The following is a 25,459-nucleotide window of genomic DNA, read 5'->3' as shown; positions in this document are numbered from 1 at the left end:
ATGTGCAGCGCACTCACTGCATGCAACCAAGCGACCACGGAGCAATTCAGGTTGGAAGGGGCCTCTGGAGTTCTCCGGTCAAACCTCTGCTTGGAGCAGGGCTAACTTCAGACCGGGACCCGACTGCTCAGCACCTTCTCTGGACGAGTTCTCAAAATCTGTGATGGAAATCGCACCAGGCTAGGGGAACCGGGACCAACAGGTACAACAACCTGCTCCCTTGCCTAACCACTCCTGCTGTGAACAGCTTTCTCACTGACCCAACGAGAATTGCTCTCGCTGCAACCTGTGCCTGCTGCCTCTTGTCTTGTCGCATTGCATCCCTGGTAAGTGTCTAGCACCTCCACCTCTGTAACTGCCCTCCCTCAGCAGCAGCAATCTGCAGCTAGTTGACCCTACCCCCCAAAGCCTTCTTCCCTCCAGGCTGAACAAACCCACCCCTCCAACTTCCCTGCCAGGCGTGCTCCAGCCTCCAAACACCTTCACAGTCCTCCACTGGACTTGCTCCAGCTTGGCAACAGCTCTCTTGTTAACTCCAAACCAGACATGTCCCCATACGGACCAATTTCTGATGGTATTTCTCAAGGATGGCTGAAACATCAAATACCCAAACACATCGGTGAGACACCTCAAGATCTTTCATTGTCAAACCCAAAACTCACCAGCTCGACCCAACAAAAGGTGAGAAATTCAAATAATTCTCTGCCAGTCCTAATGAATTTCCATCTACATTTTCAAACCTTATGACCCATCTTTCTACCTGCCTAGGAAAGGAAATTTACCACATGCTAAAGGCTTTAAGATACAGAATTTATGGGCTCATCTGGGAATATACTCTTTGAGAAGCGTGACCCAAAATCATGCGTTGACTTCTATGACTACCACTGACAAAATGAATACAGATCTTGCCTATTCCATGTTGGAATACGTAGGTTGGGCTTAGATAGGGTAGGTAATAGAAAATGATACATCTTTCCTTGTGCAGGAGAAGGGCTTAAGCAAAAGTGAATTAGGTTCAAAGAATGAATTATTAACCCTTCCACTGAGAACAGGATTCCTTTTGCCACAAAAGAGGAGCAGGGTTGTTCACCCAAAGGATCCAGTGGGATTCTTCTGTTATGTGCCAGGCATCTGAACCAATTCAGAGGTATTTTGTCATTTCACAGCACCAGCACAGGCAAGTGGGACTCCCTAGTGACACTAGTGGGACACCTAGTGTCCCTAGTGTCCCTAGGGACACATCTTCACCCAGCACCGGAGGGGAGGATCCCTTGGAAGATGTGCTCTCTCCTTTAACTTCACAACTGTTCCAGGAATGTGAAAAGAGCACTTAATGGGAAAAAAACATGAGGCACTATGGGACTCTTTTAACTAATGGGAAAAGGTAGAGTTTTCAGAGAGTTTTCGAAACTCCAAATCTGGAGCTTGAAACACCTATTTCAAACTGTAAAGAAACACATCTTTAGAACTTACGGTATATACTATAAGAAATGCCTGAGGTAAGCAGTGGTCTTTTTGGTTTTTAATGTTTTCCAGTTAATAACCAGCATCTTCTTGCAAAACACATGGGAGCACAACACGGAGCACATTATAGAGCTGCAGCCTTCCTATAGCCTGACTATTTTTTAATTACAGAGAAAGGATCCACTCCTACCCCAATGTTCTCAAAGTTGACAGCCTCACTGACAGCAGGAGAAGAAGCATAAGGAATATCCTTACACCTGTAGATTTCCATGTGAAAACTAAAACAACCAGCAGAAATGCTACAAAGTGAGAGCATTTCTTCACACTTCATGGGAAAGAGAGGAAAAGGGAAAGAGAAAATAAGCACTTCTGGTGCACTAAGTGATCATTTATCTTTGTTTCTTAGTAGCCTTTGTGAATGCAATTGCTGTACTGAACTTGGCACACTGCCTGTAATATTTGAGGACTTTGCTGCCTTAGCAAAGTGTCTCTCCTGAATTCATTCCATTCACAGGTTGTTGCCGAACAAAGGAGTCTGTCCTTTTTTATTGTTGTCATCTAAGGAAGTTCACAAGATAATAGGTGCAGAGCCCTTAGCCTTTGAAACAAGCTTTTGTAAATAACTTCTACCCTCCACTTGGGAAATACTGTAGCTGCAACACATTTTGATACCACCATAAAGGCATTCGCATCTAATTTTTAAATTAAAAAAAAAAAAAAGAAAAGAAAAAAAAAAAGAAAATCCTTTGGCTTATTGTCTTTGCTAGATGCCCTAATAAAATCTGAAATCTTAATGCAGGCACTGGTGCTGAAATCACCATGTCAAGGCACAGCTAATGAAGGCTCTCTTCATGCTAAGGAGGAAAAAAAAGGACTTGCTTTCCCTTCTCCACTACATACATAATTGAGGGCACAGTATTTAGTGATAATACAGTCAAACCTGTGCACCTGATCTCCCTCTGCTTCCTATGCTGCTGGCTGCCATAAGTAACTGAATCTATTTCTTACCCTTATTATACTTTCAAAGCTCAGCTCACCCGTATCACAAGAACCACGTGGAGAAAGGCTTCAGCTGTGCCTCCCTTTCCCGTGTGGCGCGAAGGGGCTGACCATGTCTCAGCTTGGAGAAATCCCATTCCCTGCACAGCCACCCATGATGACAGAGCAGCTCCTCTGTGCTGGTGACATAACAGCCTCCCCTCCTGTCACCCCATTGTCCTTCACATTTGTGGATTTTCCCAGCAGTTCTCCGGGAGATGGTTTCTCATGACGGGAGCAGCACTGAGAGAAGATGGCTAGTTTATCATTCAAAGAGCTACAAACACAGCCTCCGTTCTCAGTTGGCGCTACCTGTTGTGACGGAACTCAAGAGAGCCGCCACTGTTAACATCAGCTGGGCTGTCGCTAATGTCCAAATTCCTCCCCTTCACCCAAGCTGCCTAGACCCAGGGAGAAGAAAAATATTATTATTCTCTATATACATCAAAATTTTTCATCTTCCCAGTGCATTCTACTCTCTCCCCTGGAAATAGATGAGTATTCGAGCTTTACTGAAAGCAAAGGAGGCCTGGGCTCCCCCTGACACGCCACTTTCCCTCCTAGCATGTCCAGGCTGCTCTGTTCAACCCAGATTCATCAGGTGCTGGACACTTCTGGAGGATGGTTTATATACTACTGGATATCTCTTATATACACAGAGCTAAAAAGTAAAGTGATCTCCTGCATTTATTTCAAACCATTTCAAGCGTATTCCTCAATTCTGAAGAGAAGTACCCCCTTCAGGTTTAAACTAATGAGAGGAGTTGGTACTAGCTGAAGTAAGATCAAGAAACGTAGGAAATCCTTTGATGCTGCAAAATAGACAAACTACTGCTGTTTATCTAAGTATTTGGTAAATTACACTTCATAAGAAAGTACGTGCTTTAGTCAAGGCTACTTTGCATAGGCAGATGGGTTTTGATTTATTTTGGTTAGCCTTTGTGTTTCAAGACTTGCTGGTTTTCTTTTTATTTTAATTGTTTGTAGGGAAGCTGTCTCGAGCCATTTGGAGAAAGGCACTTTAAAGGAATCTCCGTAAAGGAATGAAAAGGATAATTTCTTTCTTCTCACAGTTCTAAACTAGACTTTGGCAGAGGAATGTATGGCTCTCGTGGTGCTGTTTCAGAGTCAGGAAGAAGCAGGTAAAATAGCCCTCTGCACACCACCAAAATATTGGATATCAAATTTAGCTGCAACAGTATTTACACCTTGTGATGCTGGGAACAGACTGTGATAGAAATGGGTTTTAATAGCTTTGTCTCACATACGGCACAAAAAAAAAAAAAAAAGATACATGCAGCCTTAGAAACCCTGTAGACCTTTCAGTACCACATCCTGTCGTAACAAATACTGCAGATACAGTTCTGAAAGAAGCTCTACATTAGCTCCTTAACCTAAGCACCACCACTCATGAACTCTGGGACCAGCTCTTGCACATATATTCTCATCTTGGGGCCTAAAATAATTCACTCTACTTTTGCCAAGCCTTTACACAAAACACAAACACTTCTACAACCCACCAACCCCTTCTCTAAAATGTCTCAGGTCTTGCAGGGTAAATCTGTTTCCTGGAAAACAGCCTTTTTCTACTTTTTCCCTTCAAAATGAGCAGGCCTGCAAGAAAACCAGAGGAACAAAATCATACTGGCATGCTGAATCCCTCCTCATCTTTTCCAAAATGCCTCTGTATCTCTTCCAAAATAAATCATGATAAAAACAGATGGAATTAAAAATATGACCTGATGAAAAAGTGAGGGGGATTGGCCTTTTCAGATCATCCAAGACAAAAAAGTTCACCAAGAATTCAAAGCGCTCCCTGCCCAGCTCCACAGCCTCACTGCAGTTACTGACCTAGCCAGGAGATTCCCTGAACAATCCCAGTGACCCAGGTGATAATTGGTGTGATTCCCATCAGCACATACTGGCAAATAGCTGCTTTAACAATGGTGCAGCACGGAAGCATTTCCAGCAGACAGTGAAGGAGGTAGGTATAGAAAGAACTGTTCTGGCCACAAACAAAGACCTTATATTGGTCTTTTAGAAGAGAAAATTTAGCTCAATCTTTGTACTATGCTCCAGAGTTCATACTGAAAAAAAAGCCCACCTGGATTCAGAGTATAAAATGAAATACTTTCCAGAGACAGTCCCCTTAGGCTGCTATTATACTGTGGACCAAAACTCGATGGATTCAAGAGCAGTGACAAAGATGAAGAAGATGAGGTTGCCCTTATAACTGCTGGGCACTAACGGGCCACCTGGCAGGGCTAAGGAGCTTCTTAAACATCCATCCATTTCAGTCACGCTTTGCGTTAAACCTACACATTCCTTCATACAGGCTTGTTTTTGAGGTCACCTTAAAATAAGACAAAACACTGCATTAGAAAATGTTGTGGTGCCCACTGTCACTGTGGTATTTTTACTGTGATCACCCGGTGTGCAGCTAGCCCTTATTTCAGCTCTCTGTTAACCCAACGCGATAGATAGCACAACTCCAGAATACAAGCGGTATGACAAGTTTTCAAAATTGTCTAAATTTATAGCTAGCCCACCGGCTGTTTATTGCAGCATGTCAAGTTTCATCTCTCCGCAAGACAGAATTTCCCCCCTCAAAAAGGAAAACCAGAACAAACACTAATACTTAAAATAAGAAAAAAAACACACACAAAATGAAAGACAAATATACCTTCCCAGCACTTTCTGCGACAGCAAAGGCACCTGTATAGCTCAGATGTAGGGTCTGGGGAAATAGGGTGGCTTCTGAAGATGGGGCCTCTGCCACAGGAGGTGCACAAGAATATTTCCTCTCCCTGCCTCTGGCTGCCCGTCAGCCTGCTGTGCAGGCTGCCTTCATGAGGGGGCAGATCGGGGATTTATCCGACTAAACATCACCCTCTTCTCCCACCCCAGGCTCTTTTTAAGCTGGACATCTCTCCTCGTGAGGCGGGCTGCCAGCAGTGGGGCAGGCACAGCACTGTGCTGGGGCAGGCTGTGCCTGAAGCACTCAGAGACCCACTTAGCACCTTCGAGCCTGGGTAAGCCTCAGGATCTAACATCCAGGTTGCTAAGGAAAGAGGATTTTTCATGACCTCATGACCCTTTTTCATGACCTCCATGCCCCTTTTTCGTATCTTTCTCCCAAAGTCCCCCAGTGGAAACTATGCACACCTCCAAAGCAGGCAGGTAACACTGACTCCAGTGCCAACCCCACTTACACTGATAAAACAAACAGGATCTGTGCTCAAGTTTTACCGGAACTGCAGCTTTACTGCCTGCAAACGAGAAGATCATTTCCCAGGGGTAGACGAGCTGTGTTGGTGCTGGATGCTTCCAAGGCCCTACAGTCCAAGGGGATCTTGGACTAACCATCTTTTGGCTATTGTGTGAGCCCCAAGCTTGATGCAAATCTAGGAATACACATATGAACTATATGTGTGTGTTAGAATACATACATACATACTAACCAGTAAAATTCTTGTTGTATTGTGTATTATCAGTAATTCAGAGCAATAACACCTCACTGCCTTCAAAAGTCGGCTGTCTACACCCACCATGTCTATGGGAACAACAAGAACTACAAAAGGAGGTTCAGGCAAGGAGGTTGTCTTTTCACCCAGAAGGTTTCGGTGGTCTGGTTCATAGCACAGCCTCACAACTGACTGTACCAGCACAGCAGAGTAAGGGGAAACAAGTCATCATGGGGGATAAAACATCTGTCTGGCCCCCAGGAGAGAACCGTATAGAACAGAATATTTATTTCTATACTCAGAACCAAATTCTTGTGAGTGCTACAGCCATTTCCAGCCCAAGGAGGCGAATACAAACTCCAAAGCACTGCAGCTTAGCAGCACTTCCCGACCCCTCTGCACAGTGCCGCCGACTGGCTGCAGTCAACCCCCCTTCCCAGCACCTCCCTGCCTGCCTCATTTCCACCCCAAACCACTAGAAGGCACAAACACCCAAAGAATAACCAACCTCAGACCAGCACTCAACCTGCAAGAGGCAGGACCACACACGGGGGCTTGGGTGGCTGCAATGAGCACAAGAGTGGCAGATCTCTTACCCCGACCAAGCATGGGGTTCTCATCATGCCAAGAGTTTTGCATGTCATGAGAGAGATTTCTTCACTCTTTCCTTCTCAAGACATTTGCTGAAATCCTGCATGAAACACGTTGTGGGCACCAAACACAAAAATACAGTATAGTGCGTTTGTGTCCATACCCTAACACACTGATTGGTGTCAGAAGACCAGCAGCATTTCAATGTCCATACAGCTGCTGGTGTGTAGAAAGATTCAGGAAACCTTATCCTCAGTCAGCGATCAAATTGATGTCCAAATTCTATTCCCTTTAACCTCAATGTAATCAACTACACAAAGAATGATTTCTATTAAACATGCACTGCCCAAATACTCCTGCTTTCTGTTCTTCCCTTGTGGATGACGTTTTTTTTTTCCTAAATTAATTAGGAAAAAATAGGAATTTTTTAGGAATATTTTTAGGAATAAATAGGAATATAGGAATAGGAAATATTAAATATAAATAAAATATAAATAGGAATATTTTATATAAATAGGAATATTTTATATAAATAGGAATATAAATTAAATATATATAGGAATATTTTAGGAATAAATCAATATTTCTCCCAACAAGAAAAAAAAGACCGAAAAATGTATACTGTGGAGAAAATACAGTACATATGTACTGAAAAGCCAAAAAATAATGACATGTCCAGAGACAATGGTCATTTAAAAGCTCTGAAATGTAATTTTGAAAATGGCTTCACTGAGTTAATAAAAAGAGAGCCACTGTAAAAACACGTATATATTTGTTAAGTTCCATTTCCCTATTTTTCCCAATTGCTGAAGGTCAGAGCTACGTCTTATTTGCCAGTAGAAGATTTTCTAGGACTCTTCAGGTACATATCACAGATCACTTACCCAAATGATCATAGCCAAATGAGAAATCTCTGAAGCAGAACTGGCTGTACATACGACTAATGCATTTTGTTACAGGTAAGCAGTACCTTCTAGTAATTCAAGAAACATCTAAAAGAGTTCTCCATCCAGAAATAAAATATATTTACCCCCCCACAAAGATGTCATCAGATGGTACATGCTGAAGCAGGATGTGGCACCACTAACAAAATAGAGCCTCATCTGTGTGTGCCCTGAAGAAGGAAACATGCAAAAAGACTAAGAAATTGCAGTGTGGGGAACAGGGGGAGGTGAAGTGTCCCCGAGTGCCCTGTACTGGGGACAGTGAACAGCTTTGCTCAGGGAAGGCTCCCCATGGAGTTTGCCAGCGCCTGCAGCAGCAAGCGGGGCTGCTGGGTCACTGCCCTCCAGGCTTGTCTTTTGTCCCCAAAGCACTGCTCTTATAAGAGCTTTCCACTTAGAAAAGCACAAGCTGCTTTCCAGATCTGTGGAAAAAATAAAATCATAAAGCTCTTTTCTTCCATCATTGTTCCAGCCCTTCTCAGCCTTAAAGGAGGGACTTCATTTCACACAGGTATGATTTTACAAAACCCTGGCCAGGCTCAAAAGCAAAATAACACCAATCAATATTACCCAAAATAACATCCAACTAGAAACCTCTACAGAAAACCAACTGCATACACTACACAAAACCACAGACAGATTTATCTGCCTTGCTCATGTGTTTTTTGGAGCACTCCTTGCAAATTCCCATAAAACGCATAAAAAAAAGATTAAGAGAACTTTGCTACAGTAAAGGCTGCAGACGTATTCAGCATTTTTTGCAATACCTAACAGATCCACCATAGGGCTACTTCTAACAGGAATCTCACCCAGTATAATGTGAAAGGAGGCTGAGGACTCTCTTTCAGAGCTGGCCTGTACGTCCGACACTTTGTCTCTAAACTCCTTGCTCAGATGGTTCCCCTTCAGAGATAATTTTGCAATGCTATTTGCCTCCTGCTAGCTGTTGTAGTATACCAGGATGTAGCTGGCAGGCAAGTCCACTGCTTAGCTCCATCCTTAAGAGCCTCTCTGACCTCCAAGGGATGACGAGGAGTGCTCTGGTAGCTTTCTGACTCAGTCTCTACATTTCTGGACAGGCCAAGTGCCTGCACCGCTGCATTGTGTAGGGCTGCCAATCTCATACACACCACATCTGTCTCTGCATTTTTCTGTCTCTGAGGCATTTATTTCTCACCTTCACTGCCCCTCTGAATGAATCTGTATATGCTTTAATTCATGCAAAACTCAATCGTCAGCTTGGCTCTGGGAAGTCTTCCAAAGGGGAAACTGTTGTCATTTCCTTCTGAAACAGGGCATAACGTTACCTTTACAGCATTTATTTTTGAAATGACAAGCTCTAGTGCTGCTGAGCTCCAGCAGCTTCCATTAAAAATTACTAGCATTTGTGAGAGCTCTGGATATCACAGGCTTTGTCCCCAAACCACCCTGCCCTTCCTTGCTGTAGCTCTTGCTACCTCCCTGGGCTGACACATCTGCTGCTGCTCAGTTACTGCTATTTTTTTAATGATCTCATTTCACTCCAGCACATCTCGGTGCTACTCTGCTATAATCACGGGGATTAGGACAGGGGTGAACTCAGCTGTTTCACTGGCTTTGTTCATTGATGGACTTTTAGAAATCTGCTGCCAGTGTGGAAGCTTTACGGCTTTTAAGCCTTTAAGCATAGCTGTGATGGCAACACGGTTTGCAAGGTCTCACACAGTCCCTTCTTAAGTGTGTTAGGAGTTACTAAGCCATACTACCCACATTAATAACCCTAGAGCCAATCACAATCTAGTAAATGTCCTGGAATCAGCCCCTGGGTGCAACCATGCCACAATGCTATCGTATTTGCACCTTTCTATTCTCTGGGCTTTGCCTTTAGCTTATAGAGCAATTTCTTAGTGACTCTTCATAACCTCCTCTCTGCACACAACGTTTCTGGATGCTGCATGCTCCTACCAGCCTTCATCATGCTGCTGAGCCTGCAGGGCCACACAGAGCTCACCTGCTTTTCTGTCACTTTAGGACTCCACGATAGCAGGGCAACCCCCACCCCAATGCTTCCTCCAGACAGTTTTAAGAAAGACACAGGGCAAACACAATGAATCTGACCCCTGGGTCTCATTTAGAGTATGATTTGGCTTTCTGGGGAGGAGAGATCATTCCCTGAACCAGTGCTCCTGGTTCTCCATATCCCTTGGCTGCCCAGCCTTTAGAGATGCCTGTCTCAGCACATAGTCTCAAGCACTATGGCTTTCCTTGGAAACATACCAGCCTGGTTTTCCTCCTCTTGCCTTTTCTCTCAAAGGTAATCTGCTTCAGTCAGATGGAGGGTGCCACAAACTGCAGTGCAATAGTGAGACTTACAAAAAATATATGTGCTCCCTTAGTCCTGTTCTGCTATGAAATAACCCCAAATCCTCAAGCACATATTCAAGAGAATGCACTCGGAGAAGCTTTCTACCAAACAGCCTATCCAATACAAGAAGCAGCAGGAAACCAGAGTTTTCTTTTCTTGTTTCTAGGACCTAAATCCTATGATACTTTAAAACCTGGCTGGCTGATATTTACTTCAAATGAAGTAAATGCCATTTACCCTGTGAACAGTGGTCTTTATCTGAACTGGGTGGAATGCTCAACTCTAAGAAAATGAAGTTTTCCCTGCTTCCTTTCTGAAACTCCAATGTCAATCACAAACTCGGCATAAAAAGTATCGCTCACGGAGCTGAATCAAAACTATTCATTTCTTCCAATACAGTTTTTCATTCTGATCATCTTCCTTTAGTATTTGCTTTTCATAGTGTTACAGGTTAATGCATGTAACCTAAATCCTGAGGAAAACAGAACTCAAGTAACTACAGTTTGCAAAAACCATCACCTCGTTCAGAACTGGTACCTGCTGTGGGTCAAACAGCATCAGTGGAGAACCATTCTCCTAATTGATTCTTTCTGAAACCTGATGTCTATCCTGAAGTTTGACCAAAATATACCTGCATGGATAGTATACATAATAAAGAAAGAATATCTATTCAACCCTACAAAGCATTGTTCTGTATTCTAACAACCAGAGTACAGAAAAATGTAAGAGGAAAATTGCGTGATGATTCCTTTCTGAAACCCTAACCTGATGCGTGTGAAACTTAATGAAAGCAAACCTAAACTAAACAGTGCCTACACCAATACGAATACAAAGCCATGCACTCCCACAGACGTGCTCCCCATTTATGAATCTATATAGACCATGAAAGAATTTTCAAGCACTTGCTACAGCTAAGAGGTCCTTTTCTAAGACCAGAAAGCTAATGCAAGCCAAGCAAACCAAAACCACAACAGTTTTGCCCCAGCAGAATGATGAAACCATTCCTGCATCTGTCCCTTTCTCTCCTCTCTCTAAGCACCAGGGCAATTCACCATTTGCTCCTAGAAGCCCTCTTGATCCAATTCCAACAGTGTCAGAAGAAAAATGCTCTCCTGACTGCTCCCCTTTGGAAACCCCTACCTTGTGTCAGCAGACCTCGTACAAAACCCACTCCTGGGCACAGCAGAAGTCATGGAGGATCACCTTTCTCTCAGAAAGCTGCACTCCACCTGTCTCTGCAATCCCAAAGAAAACCATACTCAGTTATGCAGCCCCTGCATCAGAACTAATCTGAGGCCGCTTGCTCCTACCAAACACCATTTTTCTCCCTAATTCCATGGGCCATAAAATAATCAGTAGGAAACTTCACACCTCATTGCTTTCCTTCTAAATCCCTGGCAAAACACACATCCAGGTAAGGAGTGCCCCCACAAAAAATAATATAAATACATTTAATCCTACAAGGATTGCTCTTCCTCTAAATCGTACCATGCATGGATGAAAACTGCTCTACACATCCCATTATTTTAAAAACCTTATTTCTAATTACAGTGAAAAATGTATTCACAATAGCAATATCTGTATCTAAACCAACAGAAAACTATTTGATCTTATTTGGTGACAGGATCTGTAGACAATGATCACATCTGCTTTCATTCTAAATCTCTAACCATAACCCTAGGAAAAAAAAAAAATCTGGGCTGGCATTGCCTCTACAAAAACATCTAAGAAGTCTTTCCCTTCCATAAGCGTATTTTTTTGTGCTATCTTCACAGCTGGCAAACTCACCTCTAGCAGCACTCCTTGTGCGCCTTGCTGGAGGAGCAACTCTCCTCTTCATCCTTATCTTCGACTACACCGTGACAGACAGCCTCTGAAACAAGAGCAAGAAAAATGTTCCAGAAAAATGGCCCTTCTCATCACAACTCTAAAGACTAAATGCATATCTATAAATATATATTTATGTATGCTTGAAATGTATATATAGAGAGAATTCCATATAGAAGTACAAACATACATATACGGGATAAAAATGTGCTGTTTTCTTTTAGAAATCCTACCCAAGACCTTAACACTAGGTAAATTGCACCTAAGTGAACAGTCCTGTTTGACAATTTACTTCATATAAAGCCATTCTCTCTCAAAAATGCCATTTCCCAGCTTAGCTTTTAGGGTCACAGAAAAAATTATTCACAATTTTTTTTCTCATTTCTTTCTTTTAGAAACCCTAGCCTTACCATGAGGGACACATGGAAAACATGTGTCTGCTATAACTTTAGCTTGTCTCTCCTCGCTGTGGGCTATGACAGATTCAGAAGAAAACTACTCTCTTCATTCCTTCCCTTCTGGAATCATAAATTTACCATACTCCTAATCTGAAATATCTTGATGATCTACTTTCCACTGCAACACCAATCTCAAGAGATTTTCCCTTACACAGACTCAGCCTTACTGTTGGTTACTGGACCTCTTTAACAGAATTGGAAACCTTTTACTCAAATCTGACTTGAATGACATAAACTATGTCAGCCAAATGCTACCTCCACCGCAACTGTCCCAAGGCTACTCCTTCCCCCAGTATTCTTCATCCTTTCTCATGCCCTGGCAGCAATTAAGATGAAACACCTATTAACACTGCCTTGTTAAAGTAAAACTGCCTAGTTAAAGTAAAACTTCAAACTAATATAGTTACATATTCAGCTGCAATGTTAAACAAGCGCCAACCATCTACGCTGACACCAGCCCAGTGTATTTTGGCTCGGAGATGTCTGATGAAAACTGGAAGCCTGCACCCAGTGCTTGCCATGCAGAGGAGAAAGATAACAGGAAGCACAGGTACGTGCACCTGGGAGATTTTAAACAGTCAGAAGTTCTCAGAGGCTTTTATGTGCTAAAAACAGTGTTCCTGTTAACAGTATTTGATTTATACACTGTATGTGAGATTAAGGAAAATTAAGTTTCCTGCGTTAGTTTTATGGCCTTTGTGAATACAAAAACATGGGAATTTGTTGCTCATAAGTAATCTGTGGTATTCAAATTTTCCGGCAACTCCTAAAAATGTCTTTAATAGTCAAGATTTTTTATTTGCTTAGGTTTTGTTCCTCTTCTCCAGACAGGGCTGAAAGGCCCTGAGAGATCTTTCTCTGTTCTCTACCTCCCAATTAATTAGATTTTAAAGATATATATCAGAAAAACAAAAAAGCAAAATCCCAACTCTTCAACAGAATTATTTCATTTTCTTCAGGACTACGATCCAGCTGCAATTACTCCTGCATGCTCTGTGAATCACGTGTCTATTGAGTTTTTGAGGAATTGGTTTGCATATGCACATTAATCTTCAAAGGTACTGGGTTCCTATCCCACCCTGGCAAATCCTCTTTGCTCGTCTCAGATAGGAGCAAATCTTATGCTGAAACCTGAAAAATATTTTCCCAGAGTAGCAAAGAAAACAGGTAAAAGATCCCATTCAGCTGTATAACAGCCTATTTTACTATAAGTCCATGTCTTGTGGTTAAAGTTTTTGATGTTTATGAATAAAAGAGCTCTATCCTGAACTTTTCTCATGGTTCCTAATTCCTGGATGCCTATGAGGAATTTGTACTACAACCGTTTTTTGCAGTGGAGGACACTTCTTTCTTCATCCAGCTGTTTATATTCATTATGCTTATAAGAATATTATGTTTTGAGGCTTCTGATTTCTGGGGAAATGTCACTGAAGCTGGACCACTTCAGAAGTTATTGTGCAATGAAGGACAGACTCTGTCATACACACAGGCATTTTACATGAGAAACCAGGCTAAAAGGAAGAGATTTGCTATCATTTCATATAAAATTGGAAAGCAGAGTTAAGAGAGCGTGACTTCAAGACCCTCCCTGAATCCTTAGGAAGACTGCATCCAGGTGTTCGAAGCTGGGCCTGGTCTTGTAACAGAAAGCCTCAAACTATGGATCTTCCAATCAAAAACGTGCAAAGTCAGATTTACGTTTGGTACCACTTCTCTGTTTAGGAAAATGTCATTTTTTGTCTGGTGCTTCGCTGCTGCTTTATAGACATTGGACACAAAACGGTTACACTTAAGACTAATCAACAAGGCAAGCCAGTGTATTGACTATATAGTCAATCCGTATATGAGTATTAAATGCATTTTCCCTCTTTATACCCCTTATTTTCACTTGGGTTTTGCCAAGGGGCATTATAGATTGGATATTCAGACACATTTCAATTCCATAATGGTTTTGTAGTTGAAGTCATGCATAAAAGGATGGAAAACATAGCACGCTTTACTGAAATAAGACCCTGTGAGCATTGAGGAGTTATTTTTAATATTCCTAACACATGAAGCCTATGCTACAAGGCATTTATGTAACTCTTCTTTGTTTAGTACCACATCCATCAGAACATAAGTATTTGCAGCTCTCTGGAAGCAGCTCTCTTGCAAAAGCATAACCTACCTTGAACACATTATGGAATCTGTAAAAACTTCCCAGTTATTTAAAGAATCAAAGATTTGACCTCACCTGAAATAAATTAAACAAATGCCTCAATGTAAATGATTTCTTTTTATCAGAATTTCTAACCTTGGTAGACCTTGTTAAGACACACACTTTGCCTTATTTTGTTTTCTCTGTACCTATAAATCATTCCTTTAATGTAGTCGGTGTAACGTAACGAGTACTAAGTAGGGTTTGGTTTTTTTTGTAACATAACAGGGCATAACATAACAGGCAGGGAACCTCCTTGTTTGGTGCTGTGTACCACAGATCCTAGGAGACCCCAGGCCAAGTGAACTCATGTCTGGTTTAGTTTCTGAGGATAATTAAAACTGGCCTGGTATGGGCTGTGCAGAGCACTGTGCAGAACTGTATTGCAGATACTTCCTATCACTCACACTCTGATTTGTTTTTTTTTTTTTAATTGAGCATTTCACACAGAAAGTTCTGTTGCAAGCAGGCAGCCTGTCACCACTGCCAATCACTCCACAACAGGAGTGCCTGCAATCCTGTTCTGCCGATTGGCTATTAAGACATCAAAACATCTCATTCAAGAGAGGCACAGACAAGTGCATCATCTTGGGCAGCACGTAGTTATCCTACTTTCAAGCTCATCACATCTACAGCCCTGTCCACTAGAGATCCCAGCTGGCCACTTCATATTAAACTTTGCCTAATGCAGAGTCTTCAGCTGATGGTGTAAGCAAACAGAGCCAAGGAAGTTACAGTTGGTCAATGTGTGGTCTATTAGCAACTTTATAAGGGCGTTTTATTCCCAGTGAAACCAACAGCAATTTACAGCAAACGCCTTTGTGTCCCAACAACATGAGTTTATGCGTGAACAGTTGCCACAGGAGGTGCTCGGCTCTGCCCTTACGACGGATGATGTAATCTGCCGCTAACAGCAATCCCTGCTGGCTCCTTTGGAAATTTTGCTTGTCAGGCAATGACAGACAAAGCCGTCCCTGGCTGATTGTCTCCAGACTGGATTACCACACAGGGAATTTCACAATCACACTAGATTCCAATTATTTTTCTCCTTATTCTGGGTAAGAATTCAATTTTTTTCTGTATGACAAAATATTGCCAGTACATCTTTCTTGTCTAAGCTGAAGTCGGCTTCACTAGATTGCCTCTGCTAGAGGCCCTTCTCCTAAGTGCAGTGCTCTTCGCAGTGAACTTGTTTCTTCTGCAGCAGCTCTTTTCTCCAAGCCGTCCCCGAGATCCTGCAGCTTCTTTCCAAGTTGCACAACACCTGCCATTTGAGCCGGCCTGCCATGATCAGACTTTCATGCTGCTGACGGATTTCCTCTGTCATTTTTTTTTCCATGCTAGTCAATAATGTGTTAATTTTAATAACACAGTTCTTGGATGTAATGTTATTCGCAGGTCTGCATCAACTCCTAGGGCTGCATTCTTGAAATTACCCACTTCAGCTACACCTGTTAATTCCCCATGAAGTTTAAGAGTTCTCCATGTGTTATGCCTCTAACATGGAGCCACTTCCCATCACTTTTCTAAGCACCTTCTACTCCAGTTCATCTCAAAATTCAAACAAAATGTTTCTTGAAATGTATTTTACTTCCCAGCTATTTCACACTTGGGATGTGAGCAGGCAGTGCTTCCATTTCTTTTAGAGGTGGTACTCACTTGCAAGTAGAGCCAGGCTTACTTATGAGATTCAAGCAGTACAAGGAAATCTTTTCATGAGACTGATCTGAATTTTGATTATCTAATAAAAGGTGGAACAGGAGACAAAATTGGTTTGATTTGATTTACAGTCTCTGAACCATGCTGCAAATGTAGCCCTCCTTTTATGCTCTCAAACTGGTTCCAATTTATTCCTGTGTGTTATTTATGCAGATACATTTACTGAATAGTTTATCAAGTAATTTTCAGATTGGGCTTGCTGCTTAGAGTTATTTTACATAAATTGATCACCAGCTACTGGTTTATTAACCTGTTTAGTATACATGCTACAAGGAGGAAGATCTCCTAAAACACACAGTATTATTTCTGCTCCATCAGGTCCTCACAGGAGACATCATACTGTCAGAAGAAAAATGAAGAGCAAACACTGAAATCCCAGAAAGATAATTCTTAATAATAATCAAGGAGTCGTAGCCAAGTTTGTGAAATTTGTGTCAGTTACCCATGCATAGCAGGTTTTATATTATGACATAAGAAAGAAGACTGAAATCAAAATCAGGAGAAACTGTGGTAGGCACTGTAGAGGAGCAACCTGTTCCTCAGAGAACTTAGCATCTCAGTTTGCAAAATACTGGGCATGGAAATGTGGAAACGTGAGATGGCAATGTCCAAGGGTGGTCCCCGAGTGCCAGGGGATGCCAAGCCTTTTCAGCATCTTCCATGGCCGAAATCCCAGTCCTAGCAACTTGGCACTGCTGAAATCCAAAGGGGGAAAGGCACCGCCCAGCCCTGGGATCAAGAGGGGGCAGACACCACTTTACAGGACACTTCTCCAACCCCAAGACAGTCCCTAGAAAGATCCTGAGAGGAAAAGCAGAATCCTTCTCAAAGTTGTTAATCTAGGAGTAGTATTTTAATTACTCAAATTGTAAGAAATACAGAAGGCAAAATACTAGAGGTGGCTCTAAAAAATATCAGCTTCTAACTCTGAAATATACAGTACGGAACATTACCATAATAAGCTCTGAGGAGATACAATGAAAACTATTACAGCTCCAGGAAAGACACATAAAGATGAGCATAACAATTACCTGCCTGACAGAGAAAAAGGAAGAAAGGTACATAATTTAGAGTACTGCTGTTACTGGCTTTAAGACAGATATATAATGAAGAGTATTGCAGTTACCTAGTTCTGACAGAGATATAATGGCAATCATTAGTTATTTAGCTGTAAGGAGGACACGTAATGTGTAGTATTATTGTTACCTGTCCCTAAAAGAGAGCAAGAAGGAGGGGGAGAGAAAGGGGATGAGAAACCTGGACCGTTACCTGGCTTTGGAAGGCAGAAATTATGGAAAGATTTGCTGCTGCCCATAGCTGTGCTTTACGGCTACTAATTCACGGAGGGAGAGGCAGGGGAGAATGGAAAGCAGTCTGAGTTATACCGTGGTTATCTGGTACAAGGCCAGGCTTCCAGCTGGCTGCAGCTGATAAAACTCATTCACATTTGTTGCAGCTACGCTCACTTTGGGCCTGCAGAGGAGAGGATGGGGGTATGGGGCCTGCCCCAGGAGAAACAAGCACCTCATCCCTCCCTAAGTAAGCATGAACCACAAAAGTTTTCCCAGGGTGCTCCATCACCCCACAGACCCCACTCAGCTGCCTGGCAGCAGCCACCTCCAAGACTGAGCCCACAGCATTTCCCTGTGCACTCCCAGGAGCAGGCAGGAGGCACCAGTGACAGTGAAGGGCAAGAGAAAGGCATGGAAAAAAGAGGGGCTGTAAAGAATGGAAACATGGTCTTTGAGATCTCCGAGCCACACAACATAGAGGTACAGTGTGTCTGTACTTCTGCAGAGAGACAGATGCTTGGAGCTCTCTGTAGCCTTCAACGTCTGTCTCTTCCCTGGATGAACGATGTCTGACTATCAACTCTACCTTCAGACCAAAAGAACAACTGAAAAAAAAAATTAAATCTGGGGGCAGGAGAAGGTAATAACATACAGAAGAAAGGGTGGGTGAGTTAACTAAGACTACAGGAATGAGGGGAAACCATAAACATTCTCATAACAAGTAATAATGGCACAGACAGTAAGTGGCCTACCTCTCCAATTTCTACAGTGCTCCTCCTGTTTGTCCTCAAACTCAGACTTCAAATTTCATTTCCAAGGGCGTAATACTGCCAGGGCTTGAGGACAACTCAAGTGAAGTCAGTGTTTCATGTCAGCTCACTGAGTTTTCAGTCAGGTCCCTGATTAAATTCTAGGTTAAGGAATGTAGGAGAAACTTCAGTGAGAGTCAAACTAATCTTTTTATTCCTGTTTTGACCATTATTTGCTATCCATTAAGTGGAAAGATGTGAAGTTCAGCTGAAATCATTGAATCTTGTGGTGATTAATTTGTAATGTTCCAAGAAGAAAGATGTTCCAGAAACCCCACTGTTCTTCACAAACTGCATGGCTGCTCAATCAAAGCGCTTCTCTAACACCAGCCTCAGTCAGGAGGCGGAGAGAGAGAAATGGGCACAAAGAAAGAAAAGCAAGGAACAGGGCTCTGAATGGGGAGGGAGTACTCGTCTATTTAACCTGCATTCAGAGTAATCAGCACTGTCAATACTACCGAGAGAAGGGTATCCACCCCTTCCTCTAATAACACAGTTCAAACTTGTGTATTCCGAGGCAGCAGAAGCACGTATCGCTGTGATTTCTATGCAGGAGCTGTCACCCTGGATCACTACACACCATCCCGACCAACATCACCCTGCAGTGCCTCCGCCCTCTCCTCCAGCAATACCTGCTCTGAGCGTTTACACGGTGCCTTAATAAACAGTGCCGTTATCACCAGGGTGTGACTATGCATCAGCGGAGCAACGACCTGAGTATTAGGTTTGACCCAAGTGTATTCATATGCACGTACATGGCCTTTGAACCCTCTGCTAGGAAAACTACCTGTGGGCATTCCTCCAGAGGGGCAGAACAGACTCAAATTAAGACCCTGCACTGCATCTGTACTTCTAACACAGACAGGAGACTCTCACTGAGCAGAAAGAAAGCCCCTGGTGCTGAGAGCCATTTGTTTCTCTTGGACGAAGACAACTGGACACAAGCAACCAGGCTAATTCATAACTGACCTCAACTTTCACTTGGAAGTCTGGAATTAGACAGATCAGTAATGTTTCTTTTAACATGTACTTCTGTGAGTCCCACTAGTGACCTGAACCGGAAAGGATGACTTGCTGAAACGGGCTCTGCTCTTCCGACACTGCGCTGTGTGAAGGCTGACAGCAGCCTCTCCTGGGGGCATTTTGAGAGTGAGAGACCTTGAGACGTGCGGATCCACAAACACCCATCCTGGGCACTGAATTCCTGCCCTTAATGCTATTTTACACTCTGCCAGGCTGAAGTAGAGAACATCTGGCTTAAACTCAATCTGAAGTTGCTTCCCTCACCCATATTGTGTGGATCTGAGTAACTTTGAGGGCTGCTACACTCTCCCGGGTTGGTGTAAACAGACCTTACAGTCAGTGAGAAGCAACTTCAGTAAAACTGTTCACCTGCTCCAAGTGAAGTGGCAGGATCCAGCCATCATTTATTAATAAAAAATAAATATATATGATAAATATCTGCTTTGACTATGACATGAAAAGGTACAATATGCGGAACTGAACTTCTCTTGATTCCTTATGGGAATACCACGCTGTTCTTTCACAGACTGTTTTGCCTAACACTGAATATTAATTTTCAAAAAAGCTCTGTTACCCCTCTCTCATCTTTCCTCAGACTTTGTTTTTTTCTCAGTAAAGTTTGCTTTCTACTTTTTGTCTTTCACTGTTCTTTTCCTTTTAACCAGTAGACTTGGCTAGATGATAGGATTTCTGGTCTGCAGAGTATCTGGATATGTCAACACTTCCTTTCTTTCCCATACAGACTGAAAACAAACACATCCAAAGATTATGAGTTTCAGAATAACATGCTTCTCCTTCACTTCTGTATTTATACGTGCATTCTACAAAATATACACGACCATTACTGGCATGTTTTACTGGAATGAAATAATACTCTATTTAAATAATTCTCTTTAAAACAATTTTTGGCAGCCACTACTTAAATATTTCAATCATCACTAAATTCCAACTCTCTGCAGAGAGCTGAAAATAAAAATACATCAATTCTATTATGCTATGACACAAAGTAATGTATGACTACCTAAAAAACATACAAGAAATAAATAAAAGACAAATTTGTAAGCTTTCTGGTTCAGCTCCCAACCTTTCCTCAGCAGAAGCTCTGTAAAACTTTACTTGCACATGCTTTACATTTTAAAGTGAGCCTGAATACAGCCAGCAAGACGAGCTCATGCTCAGCTTCACAGTAAACAAATACTCCTGCCACCATCAACATGAGCTATTTATTATTATCTGCTTGGTTGTTTTTCTGGACTGATGTCTTTGACTCTAGACTATCATTAACAATACCAGGAATGAGGTGATTATCTGCCTCTCTTCCTCCTCCTCCAAGCAAAAAGAAAAAAAAAAAACCACCACCCACACTCACTTTGGTGCCCGTCACCTCCCCAGCCCTACCCTAACGTTAACATCCACCGCAGGCTGCCCTTCCTACACGAGTCTCTGTGCACAGGTCCTGCAGGAATGTGTGGAGGCACTGACACTTCATTGAGAAAGAAATGATGAGCTTCTGTTCATTTCAGTTCATACTTTTTTGAGCTCAATGACTTGAGAGGCTGCAAAAGGTTTTGTGGTTTTCCCCATAATTACTTCTCCACTTCTTTGGCACCAAAAACTGGTAAAATGATGTTAGTTCAATGCAAAGTGTTTGGCTTCAGGGAAAAAAAAATCATACCAGCTTCTTTCGAGTTGTCTCCAGTAAGAGCTGCACTCCCACGTATTGACCAAGCACTACGCTGCTCACTCATACAAATGGGGTAGGAAACAAGAAAGTGGGAAACCTGAATGACCTTGTAGAAGTAGGGGGGGAAAAAGAAAAATCCAGGCACTTTTTGCAGCTTTTGAAATATAAGAACAGACGTAGCTTTGGAGACAACTGAATTAATTCATACACAAATGTTCCTTTTGCATCTTTGTTTTCATTTATTTCCTGCTTGGTACCAGCAACAGCAATACTGAAAACTAGTGCATGACAAAACAATCAAATGAGGTATTTGGCGCAATGGCTAATTTGTACTCTGTAAGCCTCCCCTACAAATTCTATTAACTGTTCTTCCTGCTTTGCTGATGCTTTTTTTTTTTTTTTTTTTCTTCCCGGAGAGCACAATGAGTCCTAAAGCCCAAGAAACATTTCAGTCTCTTTCCTCTCCCCTGTGACTGCCATGCCTTAAACCCCAGCACTACCCACGTGGGCAGATCCAGCAAGGAAGCCAAGGGGAATATTGTTTTGCATTTTTTTGAAGGGTGCCAGCTACTACTTAGCAAAGCCTATTGCACAGCAGGCAAAAGGAGGAGGTCAGAGGAGGATGTTGGATCTATGATTCGAAAACATAAAAGGCAATAATAAACTTGTTTTCAGCTTCCTTTCAAAGAGGCATGGCCAGAAGAGAGAGAGATCTGCAGTCTTTGCTTTTGACCCTGACAGTCAGGAGAGAGAGACAGCAGCATTCATGTCATGGATGGACACCCCAGTGGGCAGCAGGTTTTGAGGCAGAGGGCCTGAGCCCTGGGAGGCTGGGCAAGGAACTCCAGGTGAAACAAATCCCCCACAACTGCCCTAACTTGGAGGGTAACTCAGGAACAGCACTTATCTTCCCTTTGAAAAGCCTTTGAAATCACTTGAAAGAAAGCAACAAAAGGAAAAATCCAGAAAAAATAAAAAAGGCACATGACTTTCTGCACCCCACACTTCCTTCAGTGTGGGCTTAACTATCACTTTAATTACTTCAGCTTCCAACTTTTTTTTCTCTTTTATTTAGGCTGCACTGGAAATTCAGGCACATTATGGATGGTTCCCTCAAAGCCACCTGAATAAGGATTCAAATGGAAATACCTGAAACCTGCGAATATTCACTGCTGGCCTCATCACAGAGTGCATTCAGCACTCTAACACCTTATATTGCTATTTACTCGAAAACAGAATCTTCCAGATTTCTGCCGTATCTTTGTGGAAGACTTTCAGAGAGTAAGATAGGTGTAAAGTCAAAGTGAACTTCAAGAACAACCCCCCATGCAAATTCACGTGCTTCCACACAGAACACATCAAGTTCTGCTGTGCCAAGGGCTAACGAGGATCTAATTATGACAGAGAAAGATTCCCCTCTTGCCCAACAGCAGAGAGGGATGGCTCCTGACAGCCCCGGCCCATGCAGGATGGACAAACCACAAGGTGCTTTCCACCTGCGCCTTGCCAGGCGTACCACACCCTCACACAGGCTGTGTGGCATGGAGAGCTAAGCTGACCTGTGGTTCCACGCTGCGCGAAGCCCGGACAACACTACTGCACAAGTGTGCCCACATTAGCAGCTTTTTTGTTTGTTTGGTTTTTTAACTTTAATGGACTGTCACAGTGCTCACACCAACACAGAGCTTCTGGGTGGTTAAGGAGAATGTTCCCCATTATAGCAATCACTTCACACAGAATGTCAGGACTTAGTCTAGTCTCTGTTAAGGGTTAAGATAAAATTATGAGGGAGCAAGCAACACGTTTCTCCTTGTTTCCTTAGGTTAGCTCCCTCTGCAGCAGCCCGTCAGCAGCTGGGGAAGTACGACAGGGAAAATGTGACTTAGACCTCAGCCTAGTTGGTATGACCGTGCTCCCATGCAACAAGACACGGAGGGTCCATGGTGGTATACAGCTGCCCCCCTGAAATCACTAACATTACACGGCAGCCAAGGATCAACCCTGTGACTCCTGGAGGTGTGTTTTCTCATGGAGAAGGGCAAAGACAGGGAGTGAGTCAGAGCCTCCTGCAGGCAGTCACCAGGGGAAGAAAGAGTGGAAAGGCAATGGAGCACCAGAGGACCTCAAGGGAAGGCATACTGGGTAGGCTCCAGGGTCTCATCCAGGAATGAATGGGTATTCCTGCCCCTGGAGCACATTTTGGCCATCAGATGCGCAGAAAACCTTCTGTTGAGGGGTACTTTGGCCATTTCCATGTGCAAATACTCATCACAACAAAAATCACAGCTTCTACAGGAGACGTCAGTTAATATTATGCTGATAGTCACAACCAAACTCTGAGAAAAAGAAGCACTTCAAACTGACCCACTCTTTGGTGCCAACAGAAGCAGAGGACTTCCAGAGGCTAAAGATGTGCGAAGGGGGTCCCTGCTTTCATCAGGCTGCAGAGATCATGGCTTATGCAATGCTGGCATTGGACCTGTATCTTAAAGCAGTAACAATGAGCCCTCACAAACAGCCCATTACCTACTTGTTCCTCCCTGTGAAGAGCTGCATCTTCTTATCATCTCTTGGAAATGGCTACAGTTTCATTCTTAGAATTTCTGCTTCAAGCACACTACTGTCTTCTCATCAGATTTTGCCAGCAGATGTTTCGAAGGTTCCTATAACCAAGTAAATTGTAGTTAAAGAGGATACAATGGCATTACAAAAATACTGTATTTAATTAAATAACATAAGGCAGAAACCCAATATACGTCACCTAAAAATTAGTTTGACCTTCTAGTCCTTTTTAACTCTTTAAAATGGACCGTTCCCCGAAGTTTTATTTCATTCACTGCATACACATGCTGCACTAAAATGAAAACTGAAGGCCCCTTTCACAGAAAATGTTCTCTGAGACAGCTTGCTGCAGGCACATTTTCCTTGAACCACTCTGTTCTGCTACTTGTCTTCCTTGTGGAAGAAACAACCAAGATGTATGTGGCTAATACATAATGAGATGTTTTATCATCTGTGCTTCTTTACGCCCAAAAGAACTCCGCTGGAGTATATGGATAGCAACAGTAACACACTCACACAGTGCACAAGCAGTCCTTTAATAAATGGTTTAGGAAGGGGTAACACATGCTTAATAGATGTTTTAATAAATGCTTAATCAATTGTTACAGACCAGGCGATTGCTTAAAACCATTTAATTCTCAGAGTTGTTGAACAGAAGACAATAGGGAACAGTGCACTGTAAATACCAATTGTCAATGGCAACTTCCACAGCCCTCCCCAGCCTGCTCACCGCGGCCAGCACCTACCCAGCTGTGTGGTCAATGTATGTCAGTCTTCGGATGCTCAAAGGAACACAGTAATACTGATACATCTCCTACATGCTATTCCTGCTAGTCTCCTTAGGGTATGATTCTTGGTATACATACAAAACGCAGAGCATTAGCCCTGGACCTATTTGCTCTGCCACTTTACTTGGGCTAAGTAGTCCCTTACTACTCTATTATGTTACCAGTTTTGTCTACCATTCACCCCAAGAGATTTGCAGGACAGACTGTATTACAGGAAAGGAACATATTCACTCCCGTATGTTTGGCCTTCATTTTAACCCTATTCCTTCTGAACTGAGGCTGCCTGATTAAGAGATGGGCATCTTGCCTGCCATGCAAATTCAAAGCCCAGGCAGTCCCCCTAGTTTGGAAAGACAATGCTGTTGCTTGGTGGTCATTTTCGACTGGATAGATGGCCAATTCCAGGCTGACTGGCAGGGAACACAGCATTACACCCACCCAAATTCAGTGAGGCAATCATTGAAAGATAGAGGATTGCAGAAAAAGATTTTACCTCTGCTGAATATACAGCATGGACTACATACTTGAACACCTCACAAAGCTTCTTCGTGCATTAAAGTTACTGGTCACCTTTTCGTCTCCCTCCTTAGCATGTCTTGTAAATATTCATGTCTTATCTGAACTTCTCTGCTTCATACCTCTGACACTTTTTTTGCAATCTCCTCTTTCTGTCTGGCCTGCCGATGTGGTACAAAACCCCTGCACTGACTGCAAGGGCTAATCCGTCAGCACAGAAGAGAAAGGTCGGGCTGAGGAAGCTGTTCAGCTGTGCCAGCAGAGGTTCAATACATGCCAATTTGCTTTGTGAAGGAGCTCTCAGCATAACCACCTCTCTTGTGTTTTAAAAAGTAATTCCAGCTTGCAACAAATGATGGTCCTTTGCATAGGAGATTCCCTTTCCCTGATGCCAGCTAATGTAGTTCAACTGTTCCTTGTTGCTACAGTATCTGGAGGTCTGGCCATATGAAAGCTTTTTATTTCTGAAGTGCTCCAAGAAGGTGGGAGCAGAGCCCTCTTATAGGGATGAGTGGGGCTATATAATGCCCACATCTCTGCTGTCTGCCTATCTGTGACAATTTGGATCTGCATCACCCATCCAAGGTCAAGCAGGGGGTTTGCAGCTGCAGGAGAATATAATCTGGTCACCCGACTCAGGCTGTAATACCAAAACGACTAATGGTCTATTATCTTCATAGTCCAGCCTTTCTTGTCTTAGTCTTTGAACTCCTTGGGGCACAGCTTTTTCCCCTGCCAG

General features: G+C 42.8%; 1 long non-coding RNA gene across 14 annotated transcripts in view; it reads right to left on the bottom strand.

Moving 5' to 3' along the window:
• The window catches only part of LOC106034474 (uncharacterized), a 135,262-nt gene that overhangs the window by 33,832 nt on the left and 75,971 nt on the right, over nt 1-25,459 (bottom strand). For 12 of the 14 annotated variants that reach the window (XR_010832520.1, XR_010832521.1, XR_010832518.1 and 9 more), the window contains 2 exons: nt 23,385-23,517; nt 11,634-11,718 (listed from right to left, as the gene is read on the bottom strand). This is a non-coding gene — a long non-coding RNA (uncharacterized lncRNA). Of the gene's footprint in view, nt 1-10,985; nt 11,081-11,633; nt 11,719-23,380; nt 23,518-25,459 lie in introns of all 14 variants that reach the window. The other 2 variants (XR_010832526.1, XR_010832527.1) reach the window with 2 other exon arrangements.

The sequence above is a fragment of the Anser cygnoides genome, chromosome 6 (assembly GCF_040182565.1).
Source record: "Anser cygnoides isolate HZ-2024a breed goose chromosome 6, Taihu_goose_T2T_genome, whole genome shotgun sequence".
Lineage (NCBI taxonomy): Eukaryota > Metazoa > Chordata > Aves > Anseriformes > Anatidae > Anser > Anser cygnoides.
Note: the sequence above shows the minus strand (reverse complement) of the source record. Positions and strands in the feature narration are given on the sequence as shown.